This window comes from Aotus nancymaae, unplaced genomic scaffold, assembly GCF_030222135.1.
Source record: "Aotus nancymaae isolate 86718 unplaced genomic scaffold, 86718_ANA_hifiasm-v0.15.2.pri h1tg000016l, whole genome shotgun sequence".
Lineage (NCBI taxonomy): Eukaryota > Metazoa > Chordata > Mammalia > Primates > Aotidae > Aotus > Aotus nancymaae.
The window spans coordinates 571,088-585,046 of record NW_026988428.1 but is presented as its reverse complement, the minus strand read 5'-3'; the positions used below and the strand labels follow the sequence as shown (position 1 = coordinate 585,046).

The following is a 13,959-nucleotide window of genomic DNA, read 5'->3' as shown; positions in this document are numbered from 1 at the left end:
TCTGGAAATGTATTAGAAACGCAGATTATCAGACCCTACCCCTCAATCAGAATTTGCATTTTCGCAAGATCCCAGGAGATTCGTATGTTTATTAAAGTTTGAGAAAACATGCTTTCCTGGACTATCCAAAGGCACTTCACCAGAGTGACCCTTGAAAAGTTCCCAGTCCAGTGCCTGGGAAAGCAAGAAGCAGGCAGGTCTAGGAAATAGGCGGGGCCTCGGACCGCGGAAGAACAGAGTTCCAGCCGTCCGCTCCCCTCAGCGCGCCGCCTACACCTTCACTACACCTTTGGCTAGGATCTACAGGGCTACCTGGTCTCCTTTTCCGGCAGAAGACACCTGTGCAGTTCATGAAACTTGACCCGTTCAGCCCTGGGCCCAGAAGCTTGTTCTGACTGCCAAGTCTACGGAACCGCGGAATTCAAATAACCGCCATAACCTCGCGCGCTGGTACCGCCCCTGGCACCGTAGCCCCGCCCCCACCTGACCCCCTCGGGGGCGGAGAGAAGTCCTGGCTCCGCCTCTTCCGAACCAGCAGGAAGTGACGTCATGCCTCGGTCGGCAGGTCTTCCAGTCTTTTTCCCTCTCCCTTACTCTTCGTCCCCAGTCCCTTCCCTCCCCACCCCCTTCCCTCCTCCAGCTCCGGCGTTTGCGGCCGCGGGGGCGGCGGAGGCTATGGAGTAAAGCTGGAGTCAGCGACCAGGCGCGAAGGCAGAGCAGGAACAGCCAGGCGGTGTTTAGGGGGGCGGGGGGAAAGGGCTCCAGCACCGCCCCTCCTGGAAGGAGAGGGAAGAGGTAAGTGACCGGCCGCCGGCACCGAGCGACCTCCGTTACTGGCCGCGCTCTCGCCTGACTCCCGGGTCCAGCGAGGAGGGAATGGAGAAGGACCCGCGCCCGGGGTAGGCCTCCCAGGGCGCCGGGGCTGGTGAGTGTTGCCTGGGGACGGGCCTGCAGGCTGCCGGCCGGGCGATCGGCGGTCGGAGCCCGAGCGAAGCGGGGCTGGGCGAACAGCGAGCTCTGGGGAGCGGATCCAAGAGGGCCGAGTTCTCGAAAGAGGCCTTGAGGCGACTGGAGACCCGGGATTAGGGTCAGCTGCAGGAGGGAGAGCCCCCCATACCTACTCAAGAGCTCGGGTTTCGGTGGTGGAGAACGTGGTACCCTTGGGGAAATTGGACACTACTTTAGGACCGGGTGAGAGAGCTCCCCTCAGTTCTGAGTTCCGGAATCCCGTAGCTTGGGTCACCAGCCAGGGCCCTGCCGCCCGCCGTCCTTCTCTCACAGTAGCTTTAGTTCTGGAATGGAAGGTTATTGTGTGTGAGGTGGGTGGGGCAGGTGTTTTGTGAAGACAAAAAAATCCCACCGGTTACTCCTGCAGTCTTGTTTTTCTAAGCGGGAGAAAACGAATGGAGGAAGGTTTAGACCCATAAAGCTTGCAAAAACTTCTTGGGCTCTGAGCACATACCTGTGATACGTAATTAAGGAGACCATATTATAGAATCCACCCTCTGAGGCACTGAATGAGGCTCGAGACACAAGCCGCTTAAAAGCGCTATGCCCGTAGTGACTTCATTGGAAGTTGTCAACTGTTTTTCAGTACGTCTCAGACTCAGGAATCAATTGTGATGACACTTTTTAAAAACATTGGATTCTATGTGTGAGTTTTCTAAGTAGCATGTCTCTGTTCTGAAAAATAAATAGTGTAACAAAAATGCTCAAATCAGCCTGTCACTGTCAAATCCCATCATATTCTGGTGATGGCTTGAAAGTCAGGTGCTTGAAGATTCCTTTTAGACTTTGCAGGTTTGTTGTTTGGTTTTCTGTCTTATTCTTTAGCACAAATATTTTTAAAATATTTAAAAATGGTATCAGCTGAGTATATAAACTACTTCTTAAGGCAACATTAAACTGTAGTCGTATAGGTTGCTTTTGGGGGATTGTGTAAAGGAAGGGAATCTAATGGAAGGAGAGGGTCTTCATTCTCTTTAGATTTATGTTACCTACATGCAGAAACCTGTTTTGTCTCTAAGATTCCTAAACACCTAATAAAGTAAATACAGGCACATTGTATTTCCATACAAGGGAATACTTTCTGTACAGATCAACCCTTTATTGGGAATAACTACTCATACTCACATGTTTCAAATTTGTGATATACTTCCCTTCCTCCACCCCAAGGAGAAAAGTAGCTCCTCTTACTGTGTTTAACTCCGTAGGTAGCATCACTATCCATTCCTTTCTATAGAAGTTGAAGTTTGGCGATTCCTCTCTCATGCCTCATATTCAGTCTCTCATGAAGTCCTGTTGATTTTGCCTCTTGAATATCTCTAGACTCTTGTCTACCCTTCATCTTTAACAGTAGTCCTTCTGTTCCAAGGCACCATCATCTCTCGACTACTGCCGTAGCCTCCTGATTATGGCCTGCTTGCATCTACTGTGGTCTCCTGTAGTTTTCCACACCAGACTTAGTGACTTTTTCAAAATGCAGATCTAATAACATTGTCTTTGTGTTTAAAATCTTTCAATGGCTTCTCACTATTTTTAAGAAAATCGAATACATTAACCTGCCCTACAAGCCCTGCAGAGTCAGTTCCCCGATTGCTTTTCCAACCTCATCTCCACTGTGCTTTCTGACATTCCGTTTCTCCCCTAGTCACCCTGTCTTTTCTGTTCTCCTGCTTCAAGTATGTGGCTTTTGGTTATGCTACTTCCTCTGCCTGGAAATGCCCTTCCTTCCTTTCTTTAGCCAATTAATGACTATTCATCGTTCACCTCACTTCAGAGAAGACTTTCCCGATTAGAGTAGATTCTCCTGATTATATGTTCTTACGATACCATTGAAGAGTTGTCATGCTTATTAATACTTAATAAATTAATGAGATGTTCCTCATCTCCTGATGTGTAAGTGCTTAATAAATGTTTGTTAAATGAATGAATTCATTTAATGCTTACTGAATGTGCCAAGAATTGTACTAAACATTTTACCTCATCATCATCTGTAATCCTTACAACAATCACTTAAGTACAGCTAGCTTTTCCCCTTTTTATAGATTAGAAATAGTGTTAGGGTGGCTAGTTGGTCATGGATCTAGTAAGTATTAGCATTGGCATTTGAATTCCGATTTCCTTACGACTGAAGAGTGTGTAATTAACAATATAACTTAATTTTCACTCCTTGCTGTGCATCAGAACCACTTAGGGAGCTTTCTTAGGATACAAATACTCTAACTCCGTCTTTTTTTTTTTTTTTTTTTTTTTTGAGGCAGAGTTTCTCTCTTCTTACCCAGGCTGGAGTGCAATGGGGCGATCTCGGCTCACCGCAAACTCCGCCTCCTGGGTTCAGGCAATTCTCCTGCCTCAGCCTCCTGAGTAGCTGGGATTACAGGCACGTGCCACCATGCCCAGCTAATTTTTTGTATTTTTAGTAGAGACGGGGTTTCACCATGCTGACCAGGATGGTCTCGATCTCTTGACCTCGTGATCCACCCGCCTCGGCCTCCCAAAGTGCTGGGATTACAGGCGTGAGCCCCCCGCGCACGGCTCTAACTCCATCTTTATAGGTTTTGATTCCAAAGGCCTAAGATACGACATAGGCATCTATATGGTTTAAGAAGTTATCCAGGTTATTAGATGTCCACCAGAATTTGAAAACTACTGTTTTAGACAGTACTTGTGTTTTATGACTTTGTTTTCATACATTGTATTACATTGTATTTGAAATTTTATACTTTGTTAAATCAAGGAAGAACTGCAGACTTTAAGGAAGTGATCGTTTAGTCTAATTTCCTACCTAGTTATTCCTTTTCCCTCTTCTCTAGCTGGAGGGCCTGCATAGTGAGAAACTGTCTCCCCTTTGCTACTGCTTTAAAAAAAAATTACAATAATTTCAAGAATCTGATTAACTTCTTGTGGTAAAAACTATAGTTCACTAATTACATCGAAGTGACTTCAGAAAATTTGGATGTAATCTCTCCTCAGATCTTACTGTTTAGTTTATGAATTTGATATTTAAGCGTGTATTGTCTTAAATTTCATATTGCTTTTTTTTTTTTTTAATATTTTTATTTACATAGAGACAGGGTCTCACTGTGTTGACCAGGCTGGTCTTGAACTCCTGAGCTCAAGTGATCTTCCCACCTCAGCCTCCTAAAGTGCTAGGATTACAGGCGTGAGCCACTATGCCTGGCCTCATGTTACTTTTTAAATCTTATTGTACAGTGGTCCTAAAATTTGTTACCAATGACAGAAACTGAATGTTTTACTTTTTGTTTCTCCCACTGCACTTAGCATGGTGCTTTTCACCTAGTAGGTACCCAATAATTTGTGTACTAACTTGGCTATACATTGCTAAGTCTCTTCAGCTTTTTCGGTTCATTTTTAAAATCAGGCTTGTCTTCTTTAAGTTAAGTCTGGCTCAACTGTGTCTGATAATTAGATACTTTTTGTAACTGTGAAGAGAATGTTTATACTTAGCTGGTTTAATCTTTGTTGTTCTGAATAAGATTAAACATAATTTCTGTATAGAACAAAGAAGAGTATTATCCGTTTTTTGAAAACTTTCTTTTTAAAAACTTCTGGTAATTTCTGAGTAATCCCACAGGCAGAACCGTCTATTTCAAGAATACATCTAAGGACCAACTCTGGCCTTAAGGTTGGCCCTGCTCCCTGCAGAGCAGCAAAAAAAAAAAAAAAAAAAAAAAAAAAAAAGAGAATATATCTTAAGATCATCTTTCTGTAGATACAAACAGGTAAGTACTGCATATGGGAGTATAAGCACACATTTTTTCTCCCCAGATTTTGTGAAGCATTTGACTATAAGTGTTTCATGTCTTCTGAAAGTAAGTCTTACTTAGAATTAAAAAAATTCATTGAATAACTATGTAAATGATTATATAAATGGTATTCTTTTATTTTCAGCCATTTACATACAAATTTCAGACCTTTGTGCCTATTTAAGGGATAAAGCAATTTTGAATTTCTTTCTTTTATATTGTTGTTCTTTGTAGTCAATGTGTATTATTTTGAGCTTTTTGAAAGTCTAGTCTCTGCTAGGTGTCATGAGAATGAAAGTTATTAAATGTAATTTCATTGCCAGATGTAATTACAGTAAGCTTTTTATTTGCATTGCAGTGACTTCAACAAAAATGTAAGCTAATTCTGCTTTTTAATATTTTATTCTTGGGATTGTAAGCTTGGGAGGCTGGAAAAAAAATTAGGAAATATATTCTTGAAGAAGTACAGGACTGTCTGTAGTCATGTTATTTGAAAATTCAAGAAGTCTTTTTTAAGCATAAATATAATTTTACCTGTTACATTTTCTGCTATGTCTAGAATTCATGAGCAGGCAGAACTGAAAGAATTGCCAGTTCCTGTCAGCTACCTGCTGTCAGAGGCTGTAACACTCAACCCACTTTTTGGCAGGTGCACGTAAAAGCTAGTATTACAACAGATTCACAAACTGGTTCTACTGAAAGCCAGGTGATGGCTGAGCCAGATGGTAGAGAGAAACAATCCTAGCCTTCTGTAATTTTCATGATATTCTTCCTTGGGTGATATTTTTCAAGGCCGTAGTCTAGTATACAGGCTCATGGTGCGTCAATTTTTACCTTCAGTCTGGATGGTTTTTTCTAGTTTTTGGCCTGCATGTCTCCATTTGAGTGTCAACCTACTAGATGTCTCCATTTGAGTGTCATTCAGGCAACTCAAATTCTACATGTCCGAAGTTGAGTTCTTTCCCCGTGAAACAACTGTCCTCTATATATTCTGCCTTGGTAAATAGCTTCTATTTCCACCTAGACTCTGAAGTTGGGAGTGGGGTAGGATTCTTAGTTTTGTCCTTTTCTTCTCTTGGTTTTAACTTATACTTGTTTCTTAATTTTTCCTTTTTTTCCCTTTCTCACTGCTATTTCCATAATTCAGCAACCTTTCTCTCTTTGAACATTTGTTTAAAATGTAAAATATAACACATAAAAGTATATAACATAGTTTGACATGTAAATACAAATAAATATGTGTATAACTAGCACCTTTGAAATACCTCCCCTACCCACCGTCTCTTCTCTGTCTTCCTTGTCCATATTTTCTTTATTTTCTTGTTTTATATATATTCTAAATTATAAATATCCCTGCATTGCATATTGAAATTCTCTTTAGTCTTCCATATTCTCAGCCTCTACCACTGGCATATCTTTCACTCTGTTTGATAGAGTGATTGATCATCTTACTCATGCCTGAAACCCTTCTGTGGCTTCCATAGCTTAATTTCTTACTACTCCATGTCCTTGGTGATCTGGCTTTTTTAGTCTCTTTTGCCGTATTTTCTTTTTCTTCAGTTTTTAACTGAACTTGATTTTTACTTTGGGATTTTACTCCTACAGTTCTCCTATTCTCTATCCAGTTTACTCCTCTAGCATTACTGTTTTGGGGAAACATTCTATTCCTCTTCTTTTTGTTCCTACAACACTGTGCATGTATATTCTGTAGCATTTTATTACTCTGTAGACTAATGCTGTGGTTGTTTTGTCTGTCTTCCCCACTTTGATATAAGATTTTTCATAGCTTATTTTTCATTTACTTCCTTCCCAGTTTCTCATGGTACCAGGTACATAGTGGATACTCAGTAAATATTAAACCACCAGATGAATTTCCATGCCTGTTCTCTGCCTTATGTACACCAGTGTTGACTCTGAATGTTGGATAGGCATCTCAAATTTGAATGTCAATTCTGAAAATATGCTTTGTTTCCGTATGGAACTCTGTAGTTTTCAGACCACACCATAGTCTTCCTCCCTTACATACCTTGGAACATGGTATTATAATCCCTTCTGGAATACTCCTTCCCCCCTTTTCTTACCTGAAAAACACTTTATAGTTTTGAGCCCATCTTGGTGTTTCAATAGCATGTACATTCTTACCACAAGTTAATTGCTATAACTATTTGCAGGTCTGAGTCTGCTATTGAACTGAGTCCCTAAAAAGCAGAAATATTTTCATTTACCTCTGTATTCTCAATGTATAACAAGGTGCATGGCATTTAATATGTAGCTTGTTGGCAGAGTTAGAGGAATAGATATGTATGGTTTTAAATAGAATTTTGTATTCGTTCACCTTCCCAACAAAATCAACAGCAGATGTTCATAGAGAACAACTTGGCATAGCCAGTAAATGTTTTCATAATGCCGGTAGCAACATTTTCTAGCTGCTTACAAAAATGCAACATTAAATTGAAAAAGGAAAGTAAGTCTCCGTTTCCCTGTACAGACAGTTCAAATTTTTAATAGAAGAAAGTGGGTTATATTTACATAAGTATAATTTCATTAATAGAGAAAACAGGATACAAACTACCTGAGATCAGTGATCTTCAAGTATTTTTGCTTGTGTATCAAATAAGTAATCTTGAATAACATGTGCTTCTTTTGCACATTTTTTAAGTTGATCACATCTGGAGTTTTTTCTCAATAGTTTAAATAGTTGCAAAATATCTAATTTCTAGATTGTTGTATATTGTGATAGTGTTTTACTTCATCAAAACCTTGGAGTTTATCAATTGAAATAAATGTGTTTTTATATATCTCTGGGACAGCCTTCTTAATTGTAATTCTGTGATAGATAAGGCATGAGTTCTTGTTATTAACATCTGTCCTGAAAGAAGCAACGTACAGCAAGATACCTCCTTTCTTACCACACTTCTTTGTGCTTTACTTTTAAGTGGCTTTCTCTTAAAATTAAATGCACAAATCACATCTCCTTCTTCCCACAAAATTTTTTACACCTAGGGAAATGTCCTACAATAACACTGGGATGACTGAGAGAAATACCTTTAGTCAAGTGGGAAGAAATTATGAAGAAGCAGTTAAGGAAAATCTTCAGGACATAGACTTGGTCTCAGGCAAATCAATTTTAGGAAAGGGCACACAAGGAAGTTGACAATTTGGAGAGTGATAGGGCTTTAAAACCTTGTTTGTGCCATAGACCCTTTTGACAATTTAGTAAAGCCTGTAGATCCCTTCTCACAGTAATATTTTGGAATCAGTTTGTCATTTTCTACAGAAGGCCTGCTGGGTAGGATTCTGGTTGAATTGCATTGAGTTTATAGCTTATTGGGGATAATTGACACATTAACAATATTGAATTTTCCAATTCTTGATCACAGTATATCTTTCTATTTATTTAGGTTTTCTTCAGTTTCTTTTAGCAGTTTTTGTTTTCACTGTATTGATCTTGCATAGCTTGTTAAATTTATTTATAGGTATTTCATGTCCTTCAAACAATATTTTTAAATTTTAAATTTTCTAATAGAAATGCAATTTTTTTTTTTTTTTTTTTTTTTTTTGAGACAGGGTCTCACCCTGTCACCCAGGCTAGAGTGCATTAGTGTGATCATGACTCACTGCAGCCTCAACCTCCCAGGTTCGAGTGATTCTTCAACCTCAGCCTCCTGAGTAGCTTGGACTGCACATGTGTGCCATTGCTCCTGGCTAATTTTTAAAAACTTTTTGGAGTCTTGATATGTTTCCCAGGCTGATCTGAAACTCCTGGTGGACTCAAGCAATTCTTCTACCTCAGCCTCCCAAAGAGCTGGGATGACAGGCATGAATCACTATGCCCAGCTTAGAAATACAATCTTTTCAAATGTGTTATTCTTGTATTCTGCTATCTTGCCAGACTCATGTATTAGTTCTCATAGCTTTTTTGTAGATTCATTCCTTCTAATGTTCTGTGTATGCAGTTGTGTCATTTGGGAATAAATTGTTTTCTTTCTTCCCAGTCCAGATGCCTTTTATTTCATTTTCTTGCTATATTGCCTTGGCTAGGACCTCTCTTGGAATATTGAGTAGAAGTGGTAAAAGTGGGTCTATTTACCTTGTTCTGAAACTTAGGGAGAAAAGTGGTCAGTATTTTATCTTTAAATATAATATTAGCTGTAAATATTCAAAGATGCTATTTACCAAGTTGAGGAAGCTCATTTCTGTTCTTAGTTTCCTGAGAGTTTTTATTGTGAATTGGTGTTGAATTTTGTCAGTTTTTTTCTCTGCTTCTACTGACATTATCTTGCTTTTTTTCATTATTCAGTTAATGTGAATTACATGGTGGATTTATTTTTAAATGTTGAATTAACATTGCATTCCTGAAGTGAAACCCATTTGGTTGTGGAGTTGGATTTGATGTTCTAATGTCTTAAGGATTTTTACATGTTAACGAGGGACATTGGTTTTATTGCCATGGCATTATTTGATGTTGGTGTCAGGGTAATGCTTATTATATAACATGAAATCAAAAGTATCCTATCCTCTTCTATTTTCTGGGAGAGTTTATATGGAGTTGGTATGATTTTTTTCCTTAAATATTTGGTGATATACCTTATTCATTTAGAAGCTGTAGAATTAGAATCTGTAGAATTTCTGATATTGGTCATTTGTGTCTTTTAAAATGTTTATTTTCTTTTTTAATACTTAATTTTTATTTTTGAAATAGATCCCACTCTGTCAACCAGGCCAGAGTGCAATGGCACAATTGTGGCTCATTGTAGCCTTGACCTCTCAGGCTTAAGCAGTCCTTCCACCTCAGCCTCCCAAGTAGTTGGGACCACAAACACCTACCACCATGCCCTGCAATTTTATTTTTATTTTTTTGTAGAAACAGGGTCTCCTTATGTTGTTCTGGCTGGTCTTGAACTCCTGGGCTCAAGTGATCCTCCCACTTCAGTGTCCCATTGTGTTGAGATTACAGGCATGAGCCATTACACCTTGCTAAAATTTTCTCGATCAGTATCACTAGAGTTTTACTGATTTCATTGATCTTTAAAAATTGTTATTTTTTATTTATTGGTTTTTTCCCTCTTTTTCATTTCTCTGTTAAATAAAGTATTAAATTACATTAAATTTAGTCTGTTCCATTGATTCCTCTTCTATCTACTTAATTTTAATTTTCTCTTTTTCTAACTTCTTAAGATGGAAGCTTAGACCATTATTTTGGACTTTTAAACTCCCTAATATAAACTTTGCAGCTGTAGATTTCTTTGTAAGTACTGCTTTCATTATGACTGACAAATTTTCATTTTCATTCACTTCAACATATTTAAAAATTTTCTTTGTGATTTCTTTTTTAGCCCTTGGATTATTTAAAAGTGTTGATTAATTTCCATGTATTTGTAGTTTTTCTATGTATTATAATCCATTATTGATTTCTAGTTTAATTTTATTGTAGTCAAAGAACGTAGTTTATATTATTTCAGTAGTTATAAATATTTTGAGACTTGTTTTGTAGCCCAACATATAGTTCATTTTAGTGAATATTACATGTCTACATGAAAAACATTTGTCATTTGTAGACTGAGTGTTTTATGTTTTAGGTCAAGTTGTTTTATAGTGCTGTTGAAGTCTCCATGCTTACTGATTTTCTTTCTGCTTGTCTGTGTCTGTTTCTATAGTGAAAACTCTTGAAGTCTCCAACTGTAATTATGAATTTGTCTGTTCTGTCAGTTCTGTCACTTTCTACTGCATTTATTTTGAAGTTCTCTTATTGGGTGTGTACATATTTAGTATTGTTATGTCTTCTTGGTGAATTGACAACTTTGTCATTACAAAATGACCTTTTTGTCTTCAAGCTTATTCTATTATTAATATAACCACTCCAACTTGCTATACTTTCACATTCTTTTACCTGTGTTTTTATACTTTTAAGTAGATTTTTTGTAAGCAGCATATAGTCAGGTCTTGCTTTTTTATCCAGTTTGACAACCCCTGCCTTTTAATTGGAATTTTAAATCATTTACACTTAATGTAATTTATTGATATAGTTGGATTTAAGTCAATGATCTTGTTATTTATTTTGTATTTGCTTCATTTTTTTTTTTTTCCTTCCTCTTTTCTGCTTTCTATATTTATCAGTTTACTTTAGGGTTTATTTTATCTCTACAATTTAGTTATATCACTTTATTATTTTGTTATTATTATTTTGTTATTCTAGGGTTTACAGTATATATCTTTTACCTTACCACAGCATGCCTTCAAATGATACTGTACTGCCTCATATATAATGTAAGAATCTTTTAAAAATATACTTATGGCCGGGCGCGGTGGCTCAAGCCTGTAATCCCAGCACTTTGGGAGGCCGAGGCGGGTGGATCACGAGGTGAAGAGATCGAGACCATCCTGGTCAACATGGTGAAACCCCGTCTCTACTAATAAAAAAAAAAATTAGCTGGGCATGGTGGCGTGTGCCTGTAATCCCAGCTACTCAGGAGGCTGAGGCAGGGAATTGCCTAAACCCAGGAGGCGGAGGTTGCGGTGAGCCGAGATTGCGCCATTGCATTCCAAGCCTGGGTAACAGGAGCGAAACTCCGTCTCAAAAAAAAAAAAAAAAAAAAAAAATTTACATTTCACCCTCCTGTTCTTTCTTGTCACAGTTCTACATATATTATAAATACATTTAAAAAATTGTTTTTGCTTTAAATGATCAGCTATCTTTTAAAGATACTATGACATGAAAAGTGTGTTTTATATGCCCACATCATTTTTCTTTTTATTGTTCTGCTTTAAAAACCTTCTAAGCAGTCTTTTTTTTTTTTTTTTTTTTTGAACAGAGTCTTGCTCTGTCACCAAGACTGGAGTGCAGTGGCACAATCATGACTCACTGCAGCCTTCACCTCCTGGTCTCAATTGATCTTTCTGCCTCAGCCTCCTGAGTAGCTGAGACTACAGTCAGGTGACACTATACCTGGATAATTTTTCAACTTTTTGTAGAGATGGGGTCTCGCTGTTTTGCCTAGGCTCATCTTGAACTGCTGGGCTCAAGTGATCCTCCCACCTCTAATAGTTTTTATAGTGATTATCTGTTGTTTTTCTGAAAATGTCTTTATTTCACATTGATTTTTGAAAGTTTTTTCCCCAACCTATAAAATTCTAGGTTGACAGTTTCCTTTAGCAGTTTAAAGACCTCAATCAGTTGTTCTCTGGCATGTGTTATTTCTACTAAGTCTGAGAAAATTCTTATCTTTGTTCTTATATGTAATTTACTTGTTTTCTGTGTCTGCTTTTAAGATTTTTCTTTTGATCACTGATTTGCAGCTATTTGGTGTATCAGTGCATAGTTTTCTTCCTGTTTATCCTGCATGTGGGTTATTAAATTTCTTGGAGCTTTGTATAGCAGCAGTCCCCAGCCTTTTTGGTACCAGGGACCAGTTTCGTGGAAGACAATTTTTCCACGGATGGGGAGTAGGGAGCTGGGCTTCAGGGTGAACCTCTTCTACCTCAGATCATTAGGCATTAGATTCTCATAAGGAGCATACAACCTAGATCTCTCGCATGTACAATTCACAATAGGGTTCACACTCCTGTGAGAATCTATTTCTGCCACTGATCTGACAGGAGGCAGAGCTTAGACAGTAAATGCTTGCTCGCCTACCACTCACCTCCTGCTTTGTGACTCAGTTCATAACAGGCCATGGCCTGGTACTGATCTGTGGCCTGGGGGTTGGGGTCCACTCTTGTCTAAGTCACATTGTCTTGCTTCTTGGCATGTCTGATAGTTATTGATTGCATGCTGAACATTGTGAATGTTAACATTGTTTAGTATCTGATTTTTATGTGCATGTATATGTCTTCCTTTCACGAGTATTGAGTTTTGTTCTGGTAGATAGATTAGTAATTTGTGATTACTTTGGTCATTTGAGAATTGCTTTTAGAGCAGATTTAGATTAGCTTTCACTCTCAGGGTGGTTTACCCTACTGTTAAGGCATGGTTCTTACAAGGTTTCTGCTGAATGTCTCAGTGGTCAGTGAAGACTCACCACGCTGGCTGATGACATACTGAATGATTTGTAGCCTTGTGTGAACTCTGAAACTATTCAACTCATAGCTCTCTAGTTTGGTCCTTCCCTGACCTGGTGGAGTGTCACAGTATGCATAAGCATGTGAGGTACCGGAAACAGCATGAAGGGGACCCCTATGCATTTTTTTCAGCATAGCTTCATTCACTTTGAATTTTCATCTACCTCCGCATTCTTGAATGCCAGTTTGTCCCTCCAGCTTCTCAACTCAGCTAGATGGCTACCTGGAATTCTGCTCTATGCTCTGTAGTTTGGAATGTGCCTTTAGGCAGAAAACTGGGACAATCCTGGGGGATTTATCTTGTTAGTTCTCTTTCTTAGTGGGATCAAAGCCTCTTGCTCTCTGTTCAATGTCTGAAAAAATGTGTTTCCTATATTTTACTTAGTTTTCTAGTTGTTAAAAGCAAGAGGGCAGATTCACTCTTTGTTCCTCCCTCATGGCCAGAAGTTAGAGTAATTTATTCATTTATTTAGAGTAATATTTTTAAATGTATGAAATAAAATGTATAGAATAAAAAAATCATTTTGAAATAATTGTAATAACATGTTCATAACTACAAAATGGTGATATATATGTTTAATGCATTCAATAATAAAACCTTGTATGAGGGCCTAATAATACCTTTAATTCCCTGTGAAGTCTTTACCTGACTCCAGATTAGGAACTGCTACCTTAAAATGGTCTATGCCCATGTATGCCCTGGAAAGTCTTCACGTAACCCTAGAGATACAGACATTGTAGTTTTAAGAAAGCTTCCTTTAGCTTTCTTCAACTAAAGATGTCAACAGACATAATCACAGTTGGAGTCTATTTTAATTTACCAAATGAGAAAAGTTAAGCCTGACAATTACTAATTATTAATACAGGTTGAATATCCCTAATCAAGAAATCTGAAGTGTTCCAGAATCTGAAACTTTTTGAGCAGTGACATGGTCCTTAAAGGAAATGCTCATTGGAGCATTTTGGATTTTGGATTTTTGAATTAGAGTTGCTCAATCAGTAAACATATAATGCAGGTGTTCCAGCATCTGAAAAGATAAAAAATCTGAAAGATTTTTGGTCCCAAGTAGGATATTCAACCTGTAACAACTACTGATCATTATGCTTATTAAAAATTACCAGTTAATAAATG

General features: G+C 38.2%; 1 protein-coding gene across 2 annotated transcripts in view; it reads left to right on the top strand.

Annotated features, from left to right (window-relative positions):
• Positions 1 to 551: 551 nt before the first annotated feature.
• The window catches only part of SCYL2 (SCY1 like pseudokinase 2), an 84,010-nt gene continuing 70,602 nt past the window's right edge, over positions 552 to 13,959 (top strand). The window contains exon 1 of one of the 2 annotated variants that reach the window (XM_012469257.3): positions 552 to 795. The gene's annotated coding sequence lies outside the window, so the exon portion shown is untranslated. Of the gene's footprint in view, positions 796 to 4,699; positions 4,746 to 13,959 lie in introns of those variants that run through there. The other variant, XM_064376821.1, reaches the window with a different exon arrangement.